General features: G+C 44.6%; 1 protein-coding gene and 1 pseudogene across 1 annotated transcript in view; both read right to left on the bottom strand.

Annotated features, from left to right (window-relative positions):
- KLF12 (KLF transcription factor 12) overlaps positions 1-13049 on the bottom strand; it is a 280926-nt gene that overhangs the window by 230467 nt on the left and 37410 nt on the right. The window lies entirely within an intron of this gene.
- Positions 1772-13049, bottom strand: part of LOC146545717 (E3 ubiquitin-protein ligase TRAIP pseudogene) — a 32369-nt pseudogene continuing 21091 nt past the window's right edge.

Here is a 13049-nt window from a genome sequence, read left to right as displayed (position 1 = left end):
CACTTCAGGTAGTTAGCCATTATGCTAACTTGTGCCTTGCAAATCTGAAATACACTACTATTCCAAGATCTTCACAGCATTAACTATTCTGGGTTTAATTTGAAGCCCTTCATGACAGCCTACTGTCATCCTTCCTTGTCCCTTTCGTCCAGAGGCATCAATAACATCCATAGAGACCGCTGTAAACATCCTCTCATTACACAGTTCTATGACCCATATATCAGACTAGGGAAAGAAAGGAGATTGACTGATTATGACGCAAACAACAGATACCCAACTGAATTACAAAATGCATCTAAATCGTATAGAACTGTCAGTTCAAGATTCACAATAAGATTCACACATCCTTCTTCATTCTTCATTCTTCTTCATCAATGACCTTGATGAGGGTATAGTGGCAACCCTCAGCAAGTTTGCTGATGATACGAAGTTGGGAGGATTGGCTGACACGCCTGAAGGCTGTGCTGCCATTCAGCGAGACCTGGACAGGCTGGAGAGCTGGGCAGTAAGAAACCAGATGAGGTTCAACACAAGCAAGTGTAGGGTCTTACACCTAGGGAGGAATAATTGCATGCACCAATACAGGCTGGGGGATGAGCTGCTGGAGAGGAGCTCTGCAGAGAGGGACCTGGGCGTCCTGGTGGATGACAGGTTAGCCATGAGCCAGCAGTGTGCCCTTGTGGCCAAAAAGGCCAATGGCATTCTGGGGTGCATTAAGAAGAGCGTGTCCAGCAGGTCAAGGGAGGTGATCCTCCCCCTCTACTCTGTCCTGGTAAGGCCTCATCTGGAGTACTGTGTCCAGTTCTGGGCTCCCCAGTACAAAAAAGACAGGGATCTCTTGGAAAGAGTCCAGCGGAGGGCCACAAAGATGGTGAAGGGCCTGGAGCATCTACCCTGTGAAGAAAGGCTAAGTGAACTGGGTCTGTTTAGCCTTGAGAAAAGACGACTGAGAAGGGACCTGATCCAGGTTTATAAATATCTGAGGTGTGGCGGCCATAGTGGTGAGGCCAGTCTCTTTTCAGTGGTACGTGGAGACAGGACGAGGGGAAACGGACATAAGCTGCAGCATAGGAAGTTTTGCACGAATGTGCGTAAGAACTTCTTCACGGTGAGGGTGACGGAGCACTGGAACAGGCTGCCCAGGGAGGTTGTGGAGTCTCCTTCTCTGGAGATATTCAAGTCTCGCCTGGATGCCTACCTGTGCGACCTGGTGTAGGGAACCTGCTTTGGCAGGGGGGATTGGTCTCGATGATCTCTAGAGGTCCCTTCCAACCCCTACAATTCTGTGATTCTGTGATTCTTGCAGGTCATGGGAAGAGAGGTTGGGTGTCAGGAAAAACTTTTTCACCAGAGGGTGGTTGAGCCCTGGAACAGGCTCCTCAAGGCAGTGGTCATGGCACTGAAATCATGGAGTTCAAGAAGTGCTTGAGAAATCCTCTCAATCATATGGTCTGATTTTGGGGTGGTTCTCTCTGGAGCCAGAAGTTGGATTCTGTGATCCTCATGAGTCCCTTCCAACTCAGCATGTTCTACATTTCTGTAGTAGGAAATTAGGTGATACTCCAGATGCTGCAGCACTGACACACACATTCAACAAAGGACACAGAGACTGCCCATGAGAGGGCAGCTCAAGTGACAGTACTCCATATGGGTACACTCTAATTGGAAATCACCTGCATTGCACATCGTGCTGAGACTCCTCCAGTGAGATGCAGCAAGCATGCAACAAGGGTAGGTTCATCTCTTACATAATTGCATTCCATTTGGTGGATTTTCTAAGCAGCAGCAATTCCCAAGGGGAAAAAGAAAAAAAAGAAAAGGCAACTTCTGCAACGTTATTCATGAGAAAAAAAAAAAAAAAAGCATCTTCCTCTGGGCACAACAATGAATCATTCATCTGTTCATAGGGTAATATTCAGGCCAAATAAGAATGCCAAATATAGAAAAAAAAACAACCCAGAGTGCAGTATAAAGTAAATAAAATAAGACCTCTACCCTTTCTGAGAAGTGGAAGGAGCACTTTTTTTGTGAATTTGGGTTCTAGAAGTAAATGTTCAACAAATCTTTAATTGCAGCTATTACTGAGAACAGAGGGCTACAACACAGAACCACAAATTCATAAAATCATTAAGGTTGGAAAGACCAGCAGGATCATCTAGTCCAACCATCAACCCATGCCTGTGACCGCACTAGACCACGTCCTTCAGTGCCACATTCACACTCTTCTTGTACACCTCCGGGGACTATGATTCCACCACCTCCCTGGGCAGCCTATTTCAACACATCACTACTCATTCTGAGAAGTATTTCCTAACATCCAACCTGAATGTTCCGTGATGCAATGTAAGGCCATTCACTCTCAACCTATTGCTGTTAGCTGACAGAAGAAAGTGACCCCCACCTCACTACAACCTCCTTTCAGGAAGACTGATAATGCTTCCTCTTCTCCACTCTATACAGTCTCAGTTTCCACAGCCTTTCTCAATTAGACTTATACTTCAGACACCAACCAGCTTCATTGTCCCTTCTCTGGACATACTCCAGGGTCTCAATGTCTTTCTTGTAACAGAGAATATTTATTTATTCTTACCAATGCACAAAAGAACAACAAAAAAATGCTTACAGTTACATTATAAAACAGAAATTCATACAAAGAAGTCACATCACATAGGCAAGGAAGAAAGGTCATCAGCACAGGAACCTCCCTGCGTCCACATGGGATAGGGCTCACCAATACCCTCCTCCCCGATCCATGATCCCAGTGCCACATACAGGCTCCGTGTCCCTACCCAAGGCACAGTGAGGCACCCTGGCTTGGCACAGGTGCCCAGAGCTCAGAGGGACAATGAGTGGCATACAGCAGGCACAGCTGTGCTGCAGCATCACTGCTGGGAGCAGCCATGCCCTACGCACAATGCAGGGACATTTGTACTATTTACAGTACTGCTCCAGGTCCCTTCTCTTCCCACTCGTGCTCCCAGCTGCTGCCCCAGCTGCAGACAGATACCAGATTCTTTCCTGCAGCTCCAGCTTGCGGCTGTGTCCCAGAGGCGCAGTTCCACCTGCAGAGCCCAAGAACAGTAACAACTGCAGAGCTCCAAGCAGACCAGCAGATAAGAACGCCCTGTTTATTCTGTGAGGAAATAGGAAAGAAGAGGGCTGAAATGAGGGATGAACCAGCCCGTGTACTAGGTAGAGGGTTGGTCTGCTACTGGCTTGCTGCAGGGCCTGTACTTTGCTTGCATAGGCTTTGGGAAGCACATACAGTCTCGCTGTTTCTGTGGGCATGGGACCTCACTGCAGCGAAGCATTTAGCCTGGCCCAGCTGCTGGTGGAGGACAGTTCAGAGGGAGTGATGCATACTGGCCTAGAAATGTTCCTCTTGCTATTCACAGCTAAGAGACAAAGCTCTGAAGGGTTTGTAGGCTCAACAAACTTGGTTCTGCCTCCCAAGCCATCGCACTCCCAACCTCACCTTGCCCACATTCTTGTGGGAACGAAGCAAGCTACTCAACTTACAATTCTTGGATCCTGAATTCCTGATGAATGCTGGCAGGAATCTGTTAAAAGTCTCACCCTTCAGATTATCTTCCCAGTTCTCCACTGTTTCCTTTAAAGCTTTCTTTAGCAGATTCAGCACTGGAAGATGCTTTTTAATCCAGCTTCTGCCTTTTTTGCAAGACTTAAAGGAGATCTGCAGGGCTGATTTTCACGGATGTCCACATCAGAAACATTATCTAGATCAGTCTCATTGCTGTGGGCTTAATAACAGAGCTTTGAATGCTGAAAGACCCATTCCTATGGAATTGCAAAAGATGAGTCATCTGAGTGTCTCTGGTTATAGCTGTCTATCTTCCTCAAACTTGGGATCGTCCACATTTTCCAGATCCTTCTGGGTGCGTTTTAACTCCTCCTTTCTCTTATCCAACTCTGAAACTGTTTTCTGCAGCTTACTGTTGACAGAGAATAACTCCTTCTGGTTCTCTGTCATCTCACCAGACATCTTCCAAGTCTTCTTCAAGTTCACATATTCCTTCCTCAGTAAGACACAGTAGATAGCAAGCTGCTTTACTGCTGCCTGCCCAACTCCCATCTCTCTGAACATCTCCTCCACTTCAGTGTACTATCTCTGAAGCAACAATTCAATCTGCTTTATGGTTCTCAGATTGTCTTTCTGGTGGCGGGCCTCTTCTTTTCATCTTCTGTTATCCTCCTGCTACTTCTCCAGGAATTTAACCTGTTTTTTGAGGGAGGAACACAGCATCTCTCCGTCTCTCCCAGCACCTACTAGAACAACTCTATTGTGGCACTGCAAATATCCAGAGCATCCCACAGCCTATCCATGATGGCCTGGTATTCCCATTTTTCCTTCTCTTTCATACAGAGCTGAGCCTTCACCTTGTCCACTTCATTTTGTAAGGTCTCTGCATCCAGTTCAGTCTGCTCCTTCAGGGCAACATCAAAGAAGAGCTTATGGATAACCTATCTTTTGCTGACCTGGATCCTGCACTGAGGGCAGGTGCAGCCAGGCACCATACTGAACCATTGGAACCAGGCTGGATGTGGCTCTGGGCAGCCCGGTCTAGTGGCTGGTGATCCCACACATAGCAGGAAGGTTGAAACTAGATGATCATTATGGCATTTTTCAACCCAGGCAGTTTTATGATTCAATGATTCTACAATTCTATGAACAGGCAGGCACAGCGGAAGGTGTGCCTGCACAGCACGCCTCTGAAGAAATCAGAGCAGATAGCGCAGTGGGCATAGATGGGCAAGATGGGTCCGACAGGCTGTGACTAGGGGTAATAGAGCAATTTTCTAGCACTCTTCAAGCAGTTGGGTTGAGCTTTGCTTCACACCAGCTTTAAATGCCAAATTGCCTTAATTAAGAACTTAGTGGCCCTAACTTTCTAATGCAGTCAAACAGGATAGTCCTGTGTGGAATGAGAAATTGGGCTTGATGATCTCTCCCTTCCAACTTGGAATATTCTCTGAAGAGAGACTGGAGAGCAGAATCATCCCTGCATGTGCCTAGAGATGCTCCTCTTGCTCTTCACAGCTAAGAGGCAGACCACATGCCCCTCTCTGGAGAAAACCCACGGCAGTAAGGCCACTGCTGGAGAAGTGCTAGCACATCCCTTTTCCCAGCGAAGCCCACAGTAATGACTGGTTTCATGATTTTCATCTACTGATCAGCTCCTACTGCTCCAAATTACTTTCTGATGTCAAAATAGCCTCCAGCACATTGGTGTCAAAGTTAGGTGAGGTGAATCTAAATCTGGTGGGCTGCAGATTCTGTGACTGCTTCAAATCTCATTTAAAATAAACTCACACTGCCCAACATTAGAAATATGACTTGCTAATAATACTACATCAGTATTTGTTGGATATTCTACCATTCCCTTTACTCCTCTTGACTCCTGCTGCTTCTCTGAACAACCTTATCCAATTTTCCAGGTAAGCAGAACTTCTAAATATCTTTACACAAAATTACAAAATCATGGAAAGGAGCCCAAAAGCTGAAGTACTGAAGCCAAAGAGTTGGATGGCTTTGTCACTGGGAAACAGTACATGCCCTGTGAACAGAAGTGAACCTGACACACTTTCTCTGATCAGATGCAGGCAGCTGACTAGTCCCCTTACAGCTTGAAAAAGAGAAGGCTCCAGGGAGACCTCATTGTGGCCTTCCAGTACTTGAAAGGAGAATATAAACAGGAGAGGAATGGCTATTTACATGGGTGGATAGTGATAGGAAAAGGGGGAATGGTTTCAAAATGAGACAGGAGAGGTTTAGGTTAGATATGAGGAGGAAGCTTTTCACACAGAGGATGATGACACACTGGAACAGATTGCCCAAGGAGGCTGTGGATGCCCCATCACTGGAGGCATTCAAGGCCAGGCTGGTTGTGGCTCTGGGCAGCCTGGTATAGTGGCTGGTGACCCTGCACATAGCACGGGGGTTGAAACTAGATGATCATGATGGTTGTCTTCAACCCAGGCCACGCTATAATTCTATGATATGATTCTATGACAACTTGGACAGCTGTACACCTGAGCCCATCACCTAAGGCCTTCCCTACTGCCCAAGGGAATTTCTCTCACCCTAAAATAGGTAGCTAAACAAACCAAACATTGGGAATCAGGCATGAATGTTTCTGTCCCTCTGATGAGGCAGCATACCTGGAGCCATTCGGCTGCAGATTTCTGCCTTCTGGACACCAGCAAACAAGAGAGACTATTTCAGTCAGTGCTTCAGGTTGACTGACCCACTGCTAAATTCATGTCTCTTGTCATGTGCTGTCAGAGTTAACATCCAAATGTAACAAACATGTACCACCAAAGACAGTTTTCCTGTTGTTGAAAACCTTATGCTTGCTTTGGTTTGTTCACATATGATCAGTCATGGCTTGCCTATTGAACTGTAGATAGGCATCATCTTTTACACATGGAAGTTAACATAGCTAGATCATAGCACCCTTGAGGTGCTCCAGGGGAAGAAACAGATTGGGTGAGGTAGCTGCAGGCAGGCAGCCATTCACCAAGGCATGAACTGCTCACTCTCCCCTCCCATACCGCTACTTTCTAAGCCTCCCATTCCTGAAACTTTCAAAGTCTTCCACACTCATCAAATCCACTCTTTGGGATCCCTTCCCTCCAGAAACTAGAGCCCCCACACAACAGTGTGACATCTACACACAGCCCTCGTCAGCTGCAGGAGCTGGGGCATGAGGCATGCTGCCCTTGTCCATGGGGCACAGCAAGAACATGCACAAGTACCACGCTTGGAGGTAGAGGGCATGCAGCTCAGCAGGTGGCCACAACATTTTCACCTCTGACCTGTGACAGCCTTATAGTTTTGCCATGGAAACATCCTCCTGAATTGCATGCAGTCGGCTTTTCGCTGCAACAGTAATGAAAAGGATGCACCATTTTCATCAGTTCATCTAGAAGGAGCAAGAGAAGTTACCTGGCTGATAGGAGCAGAGTTTCACAAGCACCAAACACCACCACACCAATTACCCAATGGCAGCATGCAGAGCACCACTCCCTCTTGCAAGATTAATGCTTAAATGCTAGTATTTACTTCACAGCTACAGCACTGAAATATACTGGCTTGCTACAGACTTACTGATTACATAGCCTTACTTAAAAGGATAAAAACCCATACTCCTTTTATTCCTCAATTCCTTTTAATGCCTTTTCTTTATTTTACATTCACTTCCTCCTCATATAAGGTGCCCGTGCACCTTATACAAAGCAATATACAGCAACTCTCTCAAAATTTTTACTATCAAGTGCAAGTTTTTTTATTATTATTGAGACTGAAACTGCAGAAAAACATACCTGCAAAATGATTCTGGAGATGTTCTTTGCTTTAGCACATTTTATTTTGTCAAACATATGGAACAGAACACAGTATTTGGAATGTTATGAGCAAAATTATTTATAAAAGGCCAGAAGCTTTAAAAACACACTTCTGGTTCTCTGCTGCCTGACCAGCTCTTACCTATCATCTCCCTGTCCTGAAGTTGCACAGCATCCCCTAATAACAGCCAAGAATGTAAACAGCAACTTACATATGTTTAATTCTGAAAGCCAAATCATAAAATATACCAAGACCAGGATGTAGGCTGGCTCTTACAAGATAGTTTTTAATCTTAAAAATGAAAAATCCTTATCTTCTGAATAGAACCCTTCATTGCTAATACAGTTTTACAAATACGAAGCATTTACCACCATTAAAATCAATATAAAGTCTGCATCAGACCATCTTCATGCAAGAACCTCCAAATCTAATTAATTCCCAAAGCAATAATTTCCAGAACATTAACATTTCAAATGTCTAAAGCAGACAGCGAGGTGCAGAAGAAGAATGATTCAGTGACTACCTAGAGAAGGAAAAACACACCATGAGTCTTCCAGGGTGCTGTCCTCAACCAAAAAACATGGCTTGACTTATTGCAGCTGAAAAATGAGCTGCTTCAAAAACAAATGCCACTGTCTTTATCAAGAGGTAACAGCTGACTTCAGGAAATAGTTTGGCATTAAGAAATCAAATCCTTATCCAGAAAAATTTTAGGTGAATTTTAGGAGTTTCATAACTGCAGAGACCTAACATATTAAAAGGGAGGCTTCCCTTACAGCAGTTTGGTACCTTCTGCACACGAGTTCGTCTTCCTAGAGAAGAAAAAAATATGTGAGTCCCAAAGAAGGTTATGTGAATTATTTCTTTATTTAAAACTTTTTGCCCAAGGCAAGAAAAAAGACCACACAGTTATAAAATACTCTCGAAGTCTGCCAACCATAAGGAAAGCATAATGTAAAAGGTACAAGGATATTTAAACAAATGGAATTAATTCAGGTCCTTTTCTCCTTAGTTTCTGAGCATCTTCCAAAAAAATGTGAAAAACATAACTTACATCTGTCATCTAGAGCTTACTTTCTCTCAAATTCTTCCTGGGAAAATCCACATGTGCACTGCAGCATTTGAGGGATTTGAGGTCATTTCATTCTTCTTTTTGTCCCCCACACGCATCTGCACATTTGTCTATCCTTAGTCATGAGAACACGGATGAGTTGAGAATGACCTTGGGGAGGAGCGGTGGAGCAGCACGATCTAGAAAAGCCTCAGTATCATTAAGAGAGGAGATGGTCTGTAGTAATAAATCAAGAAAATAAAAAAGGAGGGGGAAGAAAGCAGAATCACAGCTCCTCTTACTGATGATGTCCCACTAGATAAAAATTAAGATACACCATACACATCTTTAGTTAGCAGCCCTTCAGAAAACTGAAAAGGAACACACTCAGGGAGAGTGTGCACCTTTTCTAAAGGTGGTCAGGTACAGCATCCTCAACCTGCTCTTTTCATTTCAGTGATCTCTCGCCATAACAGCAGTCTCCTCTAGTTTTTAATTAGTAGTTTGCAGAAATCACAGCTTGAATATGTGGAAATATAGCTCATAGCTTTGAAGTATTTTCCATGTATCATACATGAAACGCTCTGCTCACCTCCCATATTCTTTCCATTCCTATAACAGTAAGAAATTCCCATTCTTTGGGATTTGTGAACTAACAAAATTTGCAGAATTCTCTTGCTGCAATGGCATATGCAAATGGGAAACACCCCTAACAGGACAACACAACTGCAACATATTTGGTATTAGAAAGCATCACATCTGAAGTTGCTCATTTACGCAACTTAAGAATAATACAACTGTTAATTGGCTATTCTACTACAAATTCAGGCACCCAGACAAGAAACATTTGTGGCCACTGAGTGATATTAAATTGAACCTCCTTTCTTCAAAAAAAGGCAAAGCGTGAAATCTGATTCATGACAGGGTGCTAAACTAGACAGCAGAGTCCAAGATTTGCCACTAACTCTCCTGCAAACATTTTCAGAAAGAAGGTCCTGCCACTTCCATCTTTGAGCTTTCCCTGGAAAGCAGTGTTTCTGGAATAGATTACAACTTTTTATCTATTTTGGAGCACATGGGGAAGGAAAAAGGTAACCACGTCCAGAACTGAATTCCTCTTCAGCTTACAGAAAGCCTCAGGAGGGTCCAACAGAATCACAGAATTGCTCAGGTTGGAAAAGACCTGAAAGATCAAGTCCAACTGCAACCTAACCATACCACCCTAACTCTAACAACCCTCCGCTAAATCGTGTCCCTGAGCACCACATCCAAATGGTTTTTAAACATATCCAGGGATGGTGACTCAACCACCTCCCTGGGGATCCTATTCCAGTGCTTAACAACCCCTTCTGTAAAGAAGTGCTTCCTGATATCCAACCCAAACCTCCCCTGGTGCAACTTGAGGCCATTTCCCCTCATCCTGTCACCTGTCACCAGTGCGAAAAGACCAACCCCACTCTCACTGCAATCACCTGTCAGATAAACAGACTTTCAGACTAAACAGCCCCAGTTCTTTCAGTCTCTCCTTGTAGGGCATATTCTCCAAGCCCTTCACAAGCCTTACTGCCCTTCTTTGGGCCTGCTCCAGCACCTCAATGTCCCTTCTGTACTGAAGTGTCCAAAACTGAACACAGTACTCAATGTGTATAAATACTTGAAGGCATGGTGCAAAGGGAATGAAGGCAAGCTATTTTCAATTGCTCTCAGTGCCAGGAACAAAGATACTGGGCACAAACTGGAGCACAGAAGGTTCCCTCTGAACACCAGACAGCACTTCTGTGTTGTACAGGTGACATGACACTGGTGCAAGCTGCCCAGAGAGCTTGTAAAGTCTCCTTGCAGCTCTTAAAAAACCACCCGGAGATAGGCCTGGGCATCCTGCTCTGGGTGGACCTGCCGGAGCAGGAGCTAGACCACATGGGCCCAGAGGTCCCTTACAACATTAATCATTCTCCAATTCTGTGGTAAATATGAAAATAAGTAGCACTGGTAAGCTAGGTAGTATCTGCCAAAACAATTTTTTTTTTCTTTCAGCGAACTTCAGAAACTTTACTTAGGGGGAAACAAAAGAAACTAAACTTTTCCTGAGTGCCTGACATTTCTGAAGGCCACTTCCTTGTGCTCTCACTCTCAGCTGCCACCTGCTCCAGTTGAATCAACAATACACAGAGCCTGCAAACCTCTTCCTTACAGCTGGAGGTTCTGCAAATAGGACAGGGTGCAAGAACCTGGCAGTGCAAAGGTACGCACGTGTGGGCCCACCTTTGGCCTTCCTCTCCTGACATCCACTCATGCCACCCATCTCTGCTTTTTATATCCCTTCTGATCTACATCAATACTATCAGGTCTCTGCACACAAATGCAGTCCACAGAATCATAGAATCGATCTTTAAAGGTCATCTAGTCCAACCTCCTGCAATGAGCAGGGATGCCTACAGCTAGATCACACTGCTCAGAGCCCTGTCCAGCCTGACGTTGGGTGTCTCCAGGGATGGGGCATCCCCCACCTCTCTGGGCAACCTGTTCCAGTGATTCGCTACCCTTACTGTAGAAAAATTCTCGTTATACCCACTCTAAATCTCCCTTTTTAATTTGAAACTGTTTCCCCTTGTCCTATCACAAGGAATTCTGCTAAAGAATCTGAAGAGTTGCTTGAATTGCATCACAGCAACAAGAAAGCAAGCCCAGCCTCCACTCACGCTGAGTGCTCAACCAGATCCCACAGAATCAGGCAGAAATGCAAGCATGGAGGGGAAAGGTGTCTGATCCTCCATGCACCACATCCCTAGCTGGCATCTGCAAACCCCAAAAATAAAATCAAACCCAAATTGTCAGCCAGCACTTCTGAACATGGGCTGGTGTTCTCAGAACCTGGGCAACTAACTTGAGGTGTTGCGGTTTGGCTTTATTTGTGCTATTACTCTCTTAAAGCTTGCCTCTGAGGCTGAGAAGCACATAACCAAGAAACCTACAGATTCCTGTGACTTTCAGGAGGTGTGGGCGTCAATGCAAAATGGCACTCTGCTCTTTATTTCTTCCACACCAATGTTATAACACTGATTTGTTTTAATATATTGAATAATGTCACAGCACACTACCTATTTGCACTGCTCTGTAATATTAAAGTTTCCCAATTCAACCGCTTTAGATTTGTATCACAGGAGATAGGAGAGCAATACATAAATGAACTCCAGGCGTTTCTCTCTATCTGGTACATCCACAAGTTAATGAATGCAACTAGGAACTGTTTAGCAAACTCCTCAAAAGACAAAAGCCAATCCAGCTGTTAAGACTCATTGCTTAGCACACAGACAGAAGTCTCAGTGATCTGTTCACAAAATTGTTGGACAAGGGGCATTTTGCTGTGCTACAGAACAAACAGACTCTAATTTAGAAAAGGAACTCCGAAGTCCAGCGCACTGCATGGAAAATGTGTTGGTAGTAACTGTCTTCTGATATGACACAGACTGCAACTCAAGTAATTTGTTTATTCACAACAGCAAAGGCTTCAGAAGGGAATAGTGTTTCTTAAGCACATTGATCTCCAGAGATTTATTACACAATATGCCACACAGAGCCATATAAAACAACCATACGTTCTCTAGAAGTATTGAGAGGTAAGGGACTACAGGTATCACTTCCATAACTCTACGAGAAAACATTACAAGAGCAACTGCTACAATTAACCCAGTAAAGGTGCATCTAGCATGCCTGGCCCTCCAGTGTGTGCAAGGTAAGGTAGGATCTGCAAGGAGCTAATCTGGTTACACAGGTACAGAACAAGGGGCAAAGCAGCCAGATCTGAGCTCTTTGTTCCTTGTTATGAATCCGCAGCTGGGGATTCATAACCTGCCCAACCCACACAGCACGCCTGTAATTCAATCCTTGTGGTGACCAAAACAAGCTCTAGTCTGCACTTTTCTGACCTCTGAGGAAGAAGATAACCATCAGTAAAGTTCAGAATTGACTGTCTGCTCAGTTTCATCAAATTTCCCTATGATGCAGGATGCCAAGAAGCAACAAGAACCAATTTATAGCATATAGCAACTTAGTGGGTTTCTTCCCCACCCCCATGCTTTCTTCACCAATTTCACACAGGATGCTTATGCAATTCATCAGCTGAGCTCAGGCAGGTCAGCAAAGGTCAGCATGACCAGACTGCCCTTCTGCCCTCCCAGGAGGGCCCTGCAGCCTGGGCACAGCACCATGAGACACAGTACCATGAACCACAGCACCACTGTGAGTGGGAGGATGGTACCAGGCTCCCTCCACATACGCAGCTCCGTGGTGGGCTCAGCAAGCCTAGCTTAGAGCTGTGGAGCAACAACAGCTCATACAGAACAGTTCTTGCACTTCTATGTGGAGGAAACAACAGGTAAGGCTGAGCCTGGTACCAGGAAAGTGCAGCACCCCTTAGGCACTCGCAGTCATGCACCAGAAAATTATTATTTTAGTAGTGATTAATACAAGCTTTCATGTAAAATAACAAAGGTTAAAAGTGAAATGCATGCCTTCATTACTGAGAGTAACGGATTTGCAATAAGAAAGTTCTTAATTTATCTTTGGCAATTTTAACCATTTTCATATAAATTATGTTAAGAAGGCAAAACTGACTGGCACTTTGTTTCACAA

Source organism: Meleagris gallopavo, chromosome 1 (assembly GCF_905368555.1).
Source record: "Meleagris gallopavo chromosome 1, MGAL_WU_HG_1.1, whole genome shotgun sequence".
Lineage (NCBI taxonomy): Eukaryota > Metazoa > Chordata > Aves > Galliformes > Phasianidae > Meleagris > Meleagris gallopavo.
This window is presented reverse-complemented; position numbering and strand designations above follow the sequence as displayed.